Below are 12,772 nucleotides of genomic sequence, written 5' to 3' on the forward strand. Positions count from 1 at the left end.
CTCCAAAACCCTCTGCTAGAACTGAAGCTAAAGGCTAATGAGGTGCCCAACTACAAGTCCTCAAATTGCCAAGTCCTTGACATGAAGAAAATGCCAAAAAATTACAGGCTGTATCATGCAAACTAAAAAGATCACAGGAAGAGCACTGTAGGACCTGGTCTGTCTGCATCATGAGACACTATGGTTCTCTCTCTGAAAGCAGCTTTTCATCAATTGATGGGAAAGATACAGCTTCTGCTTCCTGTTTCTCCTCACCTACCACTTCCTGTCTTACTAAGGTTCTGTGAGAAATTAAACTTTTACGTCTCCATGTGGAGGTGCTCTTGGTGCAGGATAAGCCTCACAGGAGAACAGATCAGATTTTGGATACAGTAGAGATAGAGAAAAGGGACATGGGTGGCGCTGTGGGTTAAACCACAGAGCCTAGGACTTGCCGATCAGAAGGTCGGCGGTTTGAATCCCCGCGACGGGGTGAGCTCCCGTTGCTCGGTCCCTGCTCCTGCCAACCTAGCAGTTTGAAAGCACGTCAAAGTGCAAGTAGATAAATAGGTACCGCTCCACCGAGAAGGTAAACGGCGTTTCCATGCACTGCTCTGGTTCACCAGAAGCGGCTTAGTCATGCTGGCCACATGACCCGGAAGCTGTACGCCGGCTCCCTTGGCCAATAAAGCGAGATGAGCGCCGCAACCCCAGAGTTGGTCACGACTGGACCTAATGGTCAGGGGTCCCTTTACCTTTACCTAGAGATAGACAAAACTAGGAGCTGCAAAACATAACCTCTTACTGCTCTATCAATAAGGATAATGGTACAATAATTTCAGTGAAGAGATAAATCTTTCTCTAAAATAGAAGGGCACAACAATAACAGAGCCCCACCCTCTAGGCAAATCTGTATTATTTATCAAAGTAAAAGGCTTAGAAGGATTACATTTGACTTCGTAACTCCTCTGTTATGAACATAACCACCGTCAAAAGGTTTTATGTGCAATGTTACTGACAAATGACACTTTTAATTTCTTCTGGCAAAACCAGGCTATAGGCTCAGCTGGGCCAGGGAAGTTCAGAGCCAAAGAAGTGTCTACTCCTGGGCACCGCAGTGTTTTATTTCTAACACAATATGTGCTAGGAAGTTTATTTTCCACTACTGTTCTTTGCACTGAGGAACTCCAGGGCTCCTCTGCACATGTTTGAAAACCAGCACTCTAGAAACAAAAGAAGGTGGCTGAGGGAAGCCAGAATTACACAGGCAAAGAATTTCTTCTTGCAACAAATAGGTGAATTCACCTTGGAATAACACAGAAACTCCCTAAATTCTCTACCACCATCCGAAAAAAAAAAAGCAAATTCAGGCATTCCTCCACCCCGAAAAAAAGAATCTAAGGACTGGGGGAAAAAGAGATTACTATCCAGCATCCTGCAGCACCTGCCGTCAATCTGATGGTGTATGGGGGTATCACTGCAGGGGCAAAAAGTGAGGTTGGGGGAAGGGAGTCAATCCCTTATGAAGCATCCTTCCATAAAGCTGCCATCCTCTTCCTCAGCCATGGTTTCTCCTCCTGCACAACTTGATTCTCACCCTATCCTTCTAATAGAGTGGCACAGGGCTGAATCAGGAGGCTTGTAGGAGCTTTTAAAAGTGAAAAATCCCGTATGCTAACAGCCAACCCATGAATCACTGGCTGTCAAAGCCTTTGATTGGCTAGGAGAGAGTTCTTGCTGGGCTGTGGAAATTATTTGTCAGCCAGACAACCTGACAATTATTTTCATGCTGCATTTGAATTGCAGAAGAATTCTGGGGATTGTAAAACAAGAGGTAGTGATGGTCACTAAAACTGGGTTGCCTTAAAAAGGACTGGGCAAATTCACTGAGGATAAGGCTATTGGTGGCTACTAGTCAGGATGGCTACGTTCTACCTTTGCTGTCAAACATGGTATGACTTTGAATACCAATTGCTGGGAACTGCAGGTGGGGAGAGCACTGATATGTTCAGGTTTTGCTTGTGGGATTCAGTTGGCCACTGTGAGAACTGGATGCTGGACAAGATGGGCCTTTGTCGTGATCCAGCAGGCTCTTCTTACGTTCCACCTTTCAGGTGGACTTTTAGAAGCTTCTGAAGATCTTTTCTGAGCCAGGAAGCCTTCACCAGCACAATTAATTATTGATCCCAGAAGCCCCCAACTCCATCCTGGCTAAGAGTCCAGGAAGGATACTGTAGAATTTATGCTCTCCCGCTCCATAACTCTAAAAAAAGAAAGAAAAATGCCAATTCTGTTTTCGAGTGGCAAGAAGCATTCATTATTGTGAAACATAGACTGCTTCCTTTAGAGGACTCTGCTCTGTCTTGCCAAAGAATGAGACATCTGGGCCATCTTATGTAAAGATCTCCAGCAGCATGCTGCTGATTCTCATGTTGGCAGTGATACAGAAGACACTGACAGCATGCCACTGTGGATTAGCTTATCATTTAAAACAGAAGAGAGCCAAGCCAAGACCATCATGGAAGACCACCTGTACTGTATGTGCTACCCCAATGCTCCTGTAAGTGCGCCTGCTCCTTTGGATTGGATTCACAGCAAGGAGGATTTTTGACTGGAAAAAAGCCTAGGCATCTGGGATGGAAGGAATGAAAGTATCACAAAAAGAAATAGCAGCAGCAAAACAGGAAAGGGATGCATGATAGATTTTCCTTCTGCAGGTCCCTTTTCTTCCCCTTCAGTTGAATGTTGACTCCACACCATCACCACCAGCAGTAGACAGCATGATGAGCGTTTCCGTGCACTCTGGCTTCTGTGACAGCATTCTGTTGTGGCAGAAGCGGTTTAGTCATATTGGTCACATGACCTGGAAAAGCTGTCTGCAGACAAACACCAGCTTCCTTGGCCTGAAAGCAGATATGAGTGTCACACCCCATAGTCAAATTTGACTGAACTTAACCATCCAGGGGTCCTTTACCTTCTTACCTTTTACTCACTGCAACATACTGGGATGGAAAGGGGAAGGGATGCAGTAAAGGTTGGGTCAGTGCACTGTAAATGCACCAGCAGAACCAATCCTGCACTCCTACCACAGCATTTGCAACATGCTGACCTCTCCATTATGCTCCTTCCTTTCGCTGTCAGACTGGAACATTATTCCCAAATATGGATGCTTCAGTAATAATAATAATAATAATAATAATAATAATAATAATAATAATAATTTATTTATACCCCGCCCATCTGGCTGGGCCTCCCCAGCCAGTCTGGGCGGCTTCCATAAAAACAAAAAATACAATAAAATATCACACGTTAAAATCTTCCCTGAACAGGGCTGCCTTAAGATGTCTTCTGAATGTCAGGTAGTTGTTTATCACTTTGACATCTGCTGGAAGGGCGTTCCACAGGGCAGGCGCCACTACCGAGAAGGCCCTCTGCCTGGTTCCCTGTAGCTTTGCTTCTCGCAATGAGGGAACCGCCAGAAGGCCCTCGGCGCTGGACCTCAGCGTCCGGGCAGAATGATGGGGGTGGAGACGCTCCTTCAGGTATACTGGACCGAGGCCGTTTAGGGCTTTAAAGGTCAGCACCAACACTTTGAATTGTACTCGGAAACGTACTGGGAGCCAATGTAGGTCTTTCAAGACCGGTGTTATATGGTCTCGGCGGCCGCCCCCAGTCACCAGTCTAGCTGCCGCATTCTGGATTAGTTGTAGTTTCCGAGTCACCTTCAAAGGTAGCCCCACGTAGAGTGCATTGCAGTAGTCCAAGCGGGAGATAACCAGAGCATGCACCACTCTGGCGAGACAGTCCGCAGGCAGATCGGGTCTCAGCCTACGTACCAGATGGAGCTGGTAAACAGCTGCCCTGGACACAGATTTGACCTGTGCCTCCATGGACAGCTGTGAGTCCAAAATGACTCCCAGGCTGCGCACCTGGTCCTTCAGGGGCACAGTTACCCCATTCAGGACCAGGGAATCCTCCACACCTGCCCGCCTCCTGTCCCCCAAAAACAGGAATTTGATCTTTTGAATTCTGGAGCATAGTTGCCTGTCAAACTAATGTGAAGATCAGAACATACTCATCCTTCAAATTTCATATTTTTTTCTGAATTTTGTAGTACAATTTTCAGCTCCAACGCTACAGCAATAATGTGTTTTAAAATGTGTGCACATTTAGATAAAATATGTTTACAAATTATTGTTTTGTGCAACAAATGTTCCAAAATGCAAATTAAATTTAAATGCATATTTACATACTTCTTTTGTGGGGATTATTTACAATATGAAAATGGGACATAAAAGATTTATGAACAAACATATGCAAAGCTGATGTACACTGGGAATAGACCGATCTATTGTGTGTTCCCTGGGGTTAGTGAAAATAAATGTGGCAGGCACTAGCTGGTGGCCAGTGGAAACATTACCATTAAGTCCTGTTTACCTTCCTTCATTCTGAAAATTTTGAAATAGTGCTTCCATTTTCACCTGCTAAAAGTGTGGCCAGCAATATTTTTTTTGGGGGGGGATGGGCAAATCTGTCCATATCAGTTTCTTGAGGTTTCCCTTTTCCTAAACTTAAGTTTAATTTTCTGTTTTTTCCACATCAGTTTGCTGGGGAAACCCAGCCACATGGGTGGGGTAGAAATAATAAATTATTATTATTATTATTATTATTATTATTATTATTATTATTATATTTTTTGAATGGGACAAAGGTTCTCATGGGAAATCTGTCAGTCTTAGTACATATTTCTCCTAATGCACACAATTTTGAATGTAAGTTTGCAAAATATGCACATATTTGACAGCAATTTCCCCTAATATAACACATTTTAGTATGTTATTTTCACCAGTGTAAGTATTATTATTATTATTTGCTGTACCTGAGTATGTGCATTTTTGTATTGTGGTCGGAGAAAGTTTTTGGGCAGATTTCTACTTTCTTTATGTTCGGCGCCATACTGCTAGTCACCCAAATTTGGTCAATCCTTGTCCATGTCATTTTGGCTTCAGAAAAGAAGGTTCCCTCTCTTTCTAATGGGTGTTTTGTTCTCCAAATGTCAATCAAGTCCATATTGTCAGTCATTTCAAAAAAAGTCTTTGGTAGTCTTCCATCTTTTGTTATTACCTGTCTTTGTGCTTTGTCCATATTTGTTGAAACTACTCCATTCATATATCCCATCAAAATTAAGTTGTAATCCATATGGTCCATCAAAATTTCATGCAACTTCTTAAAAAATTCAGCTTTCCCTTCATTTGGTGCATAGATTCCCACTATCAAGTACTTCTCTCCTTGGGATTGAATTTCAATTGCCAAATATCTTCCTTGATCATCTTTAAAAATTTGTTTCGGTTGCAACTTTTCTTTTGCATAGATCACCACTCCTCTCTTTTTTACTCTGTCTGAAGATATCAATTCCTGTCCCAATCTTTTGTTTATTAATAATTTTCTATGTGCTCTTGTCACATGAGTCTCTTGTAGACAAATCAAGTCCAATTGGTCTTTCTTTAAGGCGTGAAATATATTTTTTCTCTTTCTGGGAATGTTCAAACCGTTACAATTCCAGGTTAGAAGTTGCAGAGCCATGATGGGATTATTTACTCCTTCCTCCTACAGCTCCCTGTTTTTGTTCCTCGTCTGTCGTTGGTGCCGTGTCCGTGTCCAGTGACGGATGCCCTTGTCCTGGAAATGTCTCTTTCTGTAGGTCTTCTTCGTGTTCTCCCAGGAACTTGTCTTTATCACTCACAGTCTTTATTCTTCTCTTCTTCCCCTTGTATTTAAAAGACAAGCCTTGGGGAAACTCCTACCTGAATGGTATGTAGTTCCTTTTCAGCAATATCACCAGGTCCTTGTAGTGTCCTCTTGCGTCCAAAATACTCTTAGGAATGTCTTTGAAGATCTCAATATGAAAGTCTTCAATTCGAAGGGTTGTTTGGTAATGCAGGTTCAATATTTTATCTCGCTCCTCCTTTGATCTTAGAGTTATAAGACAATCTCTGGGTCGATTCTTCTTCTGCCTTGTTCCCAATCTAAATGCACTTTCTATCTTGAAATCTTCTTTCTCCAACTCCTGCTTCCAAAAATCAGAAAATTCTTTTGTCAAATAGTCCACCAGGTTATCTCCTTCCTTTTCCGGCACAAGTCTAATCCTTAAATTCCTCTCCTTACGTTGCATATCCTGCATGGAGAGTGCCAGCTCATACTCATCCAGTTTCTTGTAAACTGGTGGAAATATTTCCTCTGCAGCAGTTGCAATTTCCTTAGCTTCCTCGGCTATCTTTCGTGTTGTAAATGAATCTTCCAATAATTTCCCAATTGCTTCTGCATTTGAGTTCACTTTGTTCCCAAGGTCAGTTATACTTTTTGTATTTAAGTCAATTTTCCCAGAGATTTCTTCAATTTTTTTGTTTGTTTCAGCAACTTGTACTTTAGTTTCAGCAACTTGTAGTTTAGTCTCTGCGCCTTGCTTTTTTAGTTCCTCCAAAGAGTCATTTATCTTCTCCAGTACCTTAGCAAATGATTCTTCTGTGGACATTGCTTTCACTTTTGACTTTGCGACAACTGTAGTTCCAGAGGCTCCTATTACAGAAGCCCTTCTTTGCATGGAAGGGTCAATTTTGTATTGTCTGCCATATCTCAAGGTTGTTTCTTGTGATTCCCCTTTCTCTTTACCATCTGCCATAACAAAGTCTTTTAGTCAAGGTCATTCCCACACTCTTGAGCTATCAAACAAAAGTTCTCAGATTTTAAACTCCACTTGTTGCTGAAACAATTTGTAAGTCCTCTAGAGGGCGTAGAGTCAATTCTTTACTTCTCAAAATAGTCCCACACTCTTCAAAAAATAAACAAAAGTTTTCCTAGTCCCTTCCAATTATTCTTTTCTCTTTCTAGGGGATCCCAATCAATAATGTCCTGTAAGTAACTTTACAATGCAACAAAATAAATGTTTCAAGTTGGGAGTAGCCAAAGTCAATTAAAGATACTTTTTAGCCTTCTTATAGCAACAGTCCTTAGCCGGTTCCTTTTCTCCGGCAGTCCGATCCCAGGTATAAGAGCAGCGGTACTTAACTCAGTTCTTTTAAATTGGCAGGGAAACACTTTAAAATCTTCTTCCCCCCCCCCTCCTGCCTTCGGGGAGGGAGTTCTTTGCTTTGGTGGTGGATTTCTTAATTCCCACAAATTTCCTCTCAAGCAGTTACAGCTAGAGTGTCTTTCGCTTTGATCTTGCTACAGAACGGAAAGCAGACTTCCTTTTTAGTGCTTGTCCGTCTCGGTGCCCAATTTCTTTACTTTTAGTGTCCAATTATATTTTAGCGGTCAATCCTACTCACGGGTAGTTGTTCTTTTAATCCAATTTCACCGGAAGAAATCAGCGCTCTCCGCTAATGGCGACGCGGCTTCGCTTCGCAGGCTGGGTGAGGACGACTCTCAGCACCGCTCCAAAACCCCTCCGCTGCTCCGCAGCCTTTAAAAAGGCTATTTCACAGCGTCAGGGGGGGCGCAAAGGTGCCCGCCGAGTCTCTGGTTCACAGGCAACGCGCCTGTGATTTTTGAGGGTCCCCGCTTCGCCGTAGCTGACAGGACCCGAACCCACGAAGCAGATCTCTCCCGGAGCTCCGGGTGAGATCCGCCATTAAGCGCTGGCGCTAACCGGAAGTCTATTATTATTATTTGCTGTACCTGAGTATGTGCATTTTTGTACCCATTACTCAGCAAGAGAATTACATTACAGAATTCAGAGAAATGCTCATTTTAATCATGGCTATGTTTCAGTTTGCATATTATTTGCAGAAGTATGAATTTGGGCTTACATCCATCTAAATTATACTCAGAGTAGACCCACTAAAGTTAATGGCTCTAAGTAATGCACAATGATTTCAGTTGGCCTGCTCTGCATAGTCTAAAAATTATAAACAACCATAGGAAGATTTGCCTTTAAATGTGAATTGAATCTATTTTCTCCTCCATCCTAAGTGGGGATGGTGCTTTTTCAGTTCAGCTGCCTCTCAAATTGAATTTTGCAACTGAAACCCCAGATTTCTTCTCCTTGAGACTATTTGCTGACCTAGAAGAAGTCTCTGACCTTGAACAGTAGTCTCTCCCCCAAATCACCCTATACTTAGTCATATAGATGCAATTTTAAAAAGAGATTCACTTTTTAAAATCCCTGTTAAGAACATAAGAAGAGCCTGTTGGATCAGGCCAGTGGTGGATCTAGTCTAGAATCCTGTTCTCATAGTGGCCAATCAGATGCCAATGGGAAGCCCATCAAAGAGACTTGAGCACAAGAACTGTTTCCCCTCCTGCAGTTTCTACCAACTGGTATTCAGAAGCAAGACAGCCTCTGACAGTGGAGGAGAACATAACTATCAAAGTTGATAACCATCGATAGTCTTATCCTCTTTGTTGACCTCATGACAAAATAAACAACCCCCTCTTTGTGTGGCAGAGAGTTGTACGTTGGAGAGTTCTTCTTATCCTGCTTCAAATAGACTCTAAAATTGTGAAAAGGAAATACATAATCTGAAAGCTCTGCAGAAATGGCTATAAAGAGCAAGCCACTAGTTTAAGAAAGTCTTAAACAAGTTTCAGGACTACTTGGTTTATTTTGGCCACCTGTTATGCTACCATCTTGAAATCATTACCATATATATATATATATATATATATATATATATATATATGGTATGTGTGTATGTTCGAGGAAGGTGCTAAGAAAAGTCGAGCCAGCTCTTTGCTCCATACATAATGCATCCAACCTATTACATTACTACTTCTCCTTTCTCCACTTGCCGAGTTAATGAGAACCTCGATCTTGCAACACCCAACTTTCTAGCGGCCGCCTGCTGCACTGTCAATTATAAGGCCGAGTAAGTACATACTTATTTATGAAATAATTGAGCAAATTGTCAAATAAAACACTTAATTTGTTGGCATGTTTTAGGAGTCGCTGGTGCCTCCAAGGCTAATGGAATTTTTAAGACCTTATTGATTTTTGTTCTTCTCCCTCTCCCTCTCCCTCAATGCATATTTTATCTACTCTGATTTTTCGCTTAAACAGAGCCATGCACCTCTGCGAATTTGTTCTGAGACAGGGCTTCATTCCTGCACTTAAAAGGAAGAAAGTGTCTCTGTTTTCTTAAACTGAACTTAACAAAATGTGCAAAGCTGTGACAAACTATAATGAAGTCTACTTAGAATTTTCTAAGGTCTTCTTCAACCCTTTGATGTTTCCACTTGCAGCGTTGGGAATCCTGGGTGCTCTGTGTTTCTAGCGTGGATGCATAAAATTGGCTGAGTTGAGATAAATTCAGTAGTTTGCTGCATTGAAGAGCTGTGGAAAATTAGAATGAGGTTGCATGACCAATTTTTGCCCCAAATATCTGTAGTTCTTCCATATTTCTTTTTCTTCTTATCAATATGCCCCAATTGCAGTGAAACAGATCACAACTCTGATAAATATTTCCACTGGATTAAAAACAAAACCAAACCCCAAGCAGTTTCACTATGGTTGTTCCTTTAGGAAAATTTGTATGTATGCCACTGAGTTGGTACAGTCCTTTCTTAAACAAGCACAGCACCAATAAACCTTTATATGGAATATTGCCCAGCATTGAAAATGCAGGACCTAAAAGATGATAGTCTTTAAATTTGCTATTTTAAAGTTTTAGCATTTAAACTAGTGACAGGGCATCTTTTTCAGCCCAAGGGACACATTACTGGGGGGGGGGCTACTGGGGACCATGTACCAGTGGTAATCAGGGCCAAAGGCAAAAGTGGGTGTACCCAGAGGCAAATGTAGGGGAACAATGCATGTAACTCTTACCTTTATGATGTAGCTACATTCTAGGTAAAGGTAAAGGGACCCTGGCAGTTAAGTCCAGTTGCGAATGACTCTGGGGTTATGGCACTCATCTCACTTTACAGGCCGAGGGAGCTGGCGTTTGTTCGCTCCACAGGCATTTTTTCCAGGTCATGACTAAGCTGCTTCTGGTGACCCAGAGCATTGCACGGAAACACCGTTTACCTTCCCGCCGGAGCGGTACCTATTTATCTACTTGCACTCTGACGTGCTTTTAAACTGCTAGGTTGGCAGGAGCTGGGACCGAGCAACCGGAACTCACCCTGTCCTGGGGATTCGAACCGCCAACCGTTTGATCGGCAAGCCCAAGAGGCTCAGTGGTTTAGACCACAGCACCACCCGCATCCCAGCTACATTCTAGCCACACACAAAACAGAGATTTATACATACACATCCCAGCTGCCAAGCAAGAGTCATTATTATGCTTCAAGAACACATTGCAGTCAGGCAAATTAATGAAAAAAAAGGGTGCATATCAGAGCCAGTAAGAGATGTGGCTTGGAGAGACTGTGTGGCCAAGACAGAGTCCTGAGTGCCTGACAGAGACACCTAGAGGGACACATTTGTTCTTCAGGTCTGAGGTTCCCAGCCCCAAATTTAAACTCCTGCATGCTTGCTAGAGGTGCGAGCCACACTTATTACTGTACTTTTTCGTGGATAAGATGCCCCCATGTATAAGACGCCCCCTATTTTGGGGGACTCAGATTTTTAAAAATGGGGGGAGGTGGCACAGAGTTGTTGAGCTTTTTTGGGGGGGGGGGATTGCCAAAGATCACTCACCCACACACATCAGAAAATCCACCTCTCATCTGTTCCCTCGCCAGAAGAAGCTGCCAATCGCCCACCCAATTGCCACAGCGTCAGCCAATCAATACTACCCACTGACGCAGCGACCAATAACACGCACAATAGCAGCTAACAGCTGCAGCAACCACCCTATGCACTACCCATGTATAAGACAACCCCCATTTTTTAACATGGTTTTTAAAGAACAAAACCTAGTTTTATACACGGAAAAGTATGGTATATTTAACACATCAAAAACTTGCATACAATATCTGAATGGTCAGCTTTGAATCTGTAGAATGCATTCAAAGCATCCTAGAGAAGGGTGAGTGCAAGCAGCATACCATGGGGGAAACAGTATGAAAGAGAAAGGGAATTAGTCTCAGAGGAAATGCATCACCCGAATCCACTCCTTTCTTCCTTTGTGATCCTTTGTGATGGTACAGCCTTAAAAGATGCAAGACTGAAATTATCAGAATCCACTTTACCAATATAGGTAGACTGACTGACATGGTCTATAGCTGAGCTTGAGGATTGGTGGGTCTACTGCAGAAAGGGGGACTGGATCATGAGAACATCAACAATGGCTCTCCACCCCCCCCCCCCCCGCTTCATGGCCAGTAACTATTGACCATTAGTGCCATTAGTTACTTTAGTAAAGAAAATCTATCAATTATAAGCAATTAATTTTGCATAACTGGATTGAGGCCAATGGAACAGAAGATGACCTTAGGTAGCCACTTTCCAGTCCAATCTAATCTAAATGTGAAATTTGTCTCCAAGTCAAAAACTTAGGATCTACACATTCAGCAAACCATCTTTAAAATCTGCTCCTGCTTGGTTAAATCAAGTTTTAAAATGTCCTGTGATGATGGAACCATAGACCAGCAGTAGAGCTGGGAGGTCCCACTTTAAACCTCTAGCAGCATTATTCTAAAGCAGTAGCGTGGAAACTGCGTCTATCCAGGTGGTTTGGACTACAGTTCCCATACGTCCCAGTCAGCATGGACAGTGTTCCCCACCCCTGCCCTAAAGGATGAGGTAGCAGATGATGGGAAAGACTTCTGACCAAGACTTCTAGAGAACCCAGAATAGACAATGGATAAATAACCTGACTTGCTACAAGGCAGATTCCTATCCACTCAGTGTTGGAACTGGAAGGGCAGAAGGCAGGGAGGCCAACAGTGAGTCCAGAGCCAATGACAGGCAGATGGGGTGCAGACTGAGTGGACACTGTGGTTGATAGGGCCAGTCTCCACTGTTCGTTATCTATGCTCCCTACAGAATGAGTTGTCTGCATGCCTCTGGGCAGATTAGAAGGGTGCAGAGGGTGTGGGGTAGAGGAGGAAAGGAAGGGAAAGGAAGTCCTGTTACATCCACTGACAACCACTGGATGGCTCCCTCTATTTCTAAGGTAAGCCTAGAATAGTGATGACTAGCCAAAACAAAGTGGGCCATATATTATATGGGGGAAGAAAGCATACTGGTGATGATGTCGCAGCTGCAATCCACCTTACATTGAGGGCATGGCCTACTTTGGGGTCTTGACCCACCAATTTCAGGCCAGTGATTTAACCTGGGGGAGGAAACACACCTGTAACTACCCGGGTGTGTCTCTGGACTACAACTTCCATCATCCTTGACACCCTTGGTGGCTGTGGCTGATGAGGGAGACACAAGTTTCCCCATCCCAGGTCAAATCCATTCCTTCCTGATCAAAGCTTGGTCAGGGAGACTTGAGCCAGTGAGCCTGGAAGACTGGGCAGCTGTGCCTTCTGCGTACTTAGAAGCTTGCAGTTTTGGCAAGTCTCCCGATTTAAACATCAATATTAAGATTTGGCAGGCTCTGTCAAACTGTCCTCTTGAGGCTTGTACTATGCAAGCCACAAGTATATTCATCTCCAGCATAAAGGTACAAAGGACTGTACAGTTGGCAGAGGTGTACCCCACGGTAGTCTATCTTGATCTGAACAACATCTGCTCAGACCTAGTTAGAGCATTGCAGCTGGGACTCTCTAGCCTCCGCTGGCATCATTCCTGCATTAATGAGAATATGGGATGTAATATTCTTCATTTTTATGCAAATGAGGCAACACAGTCCTTCTGGTGGAACGGCAGAGCAAAATTCTACCAAATTTTACCATGCAG

The sequence above is a fragment of the Podarcis filfolensis genome (assembly GCF_964270895.1).
Source record: "Podarcis filfolensis genome assembly, chromosome: Z".
Classification (NCBI taxonomy): Eukaryota; Metazoa; Chordata; class Lepidosauria; order Squamata; family Lacertidae; genus Podarcis; species Podarcis filfolensis.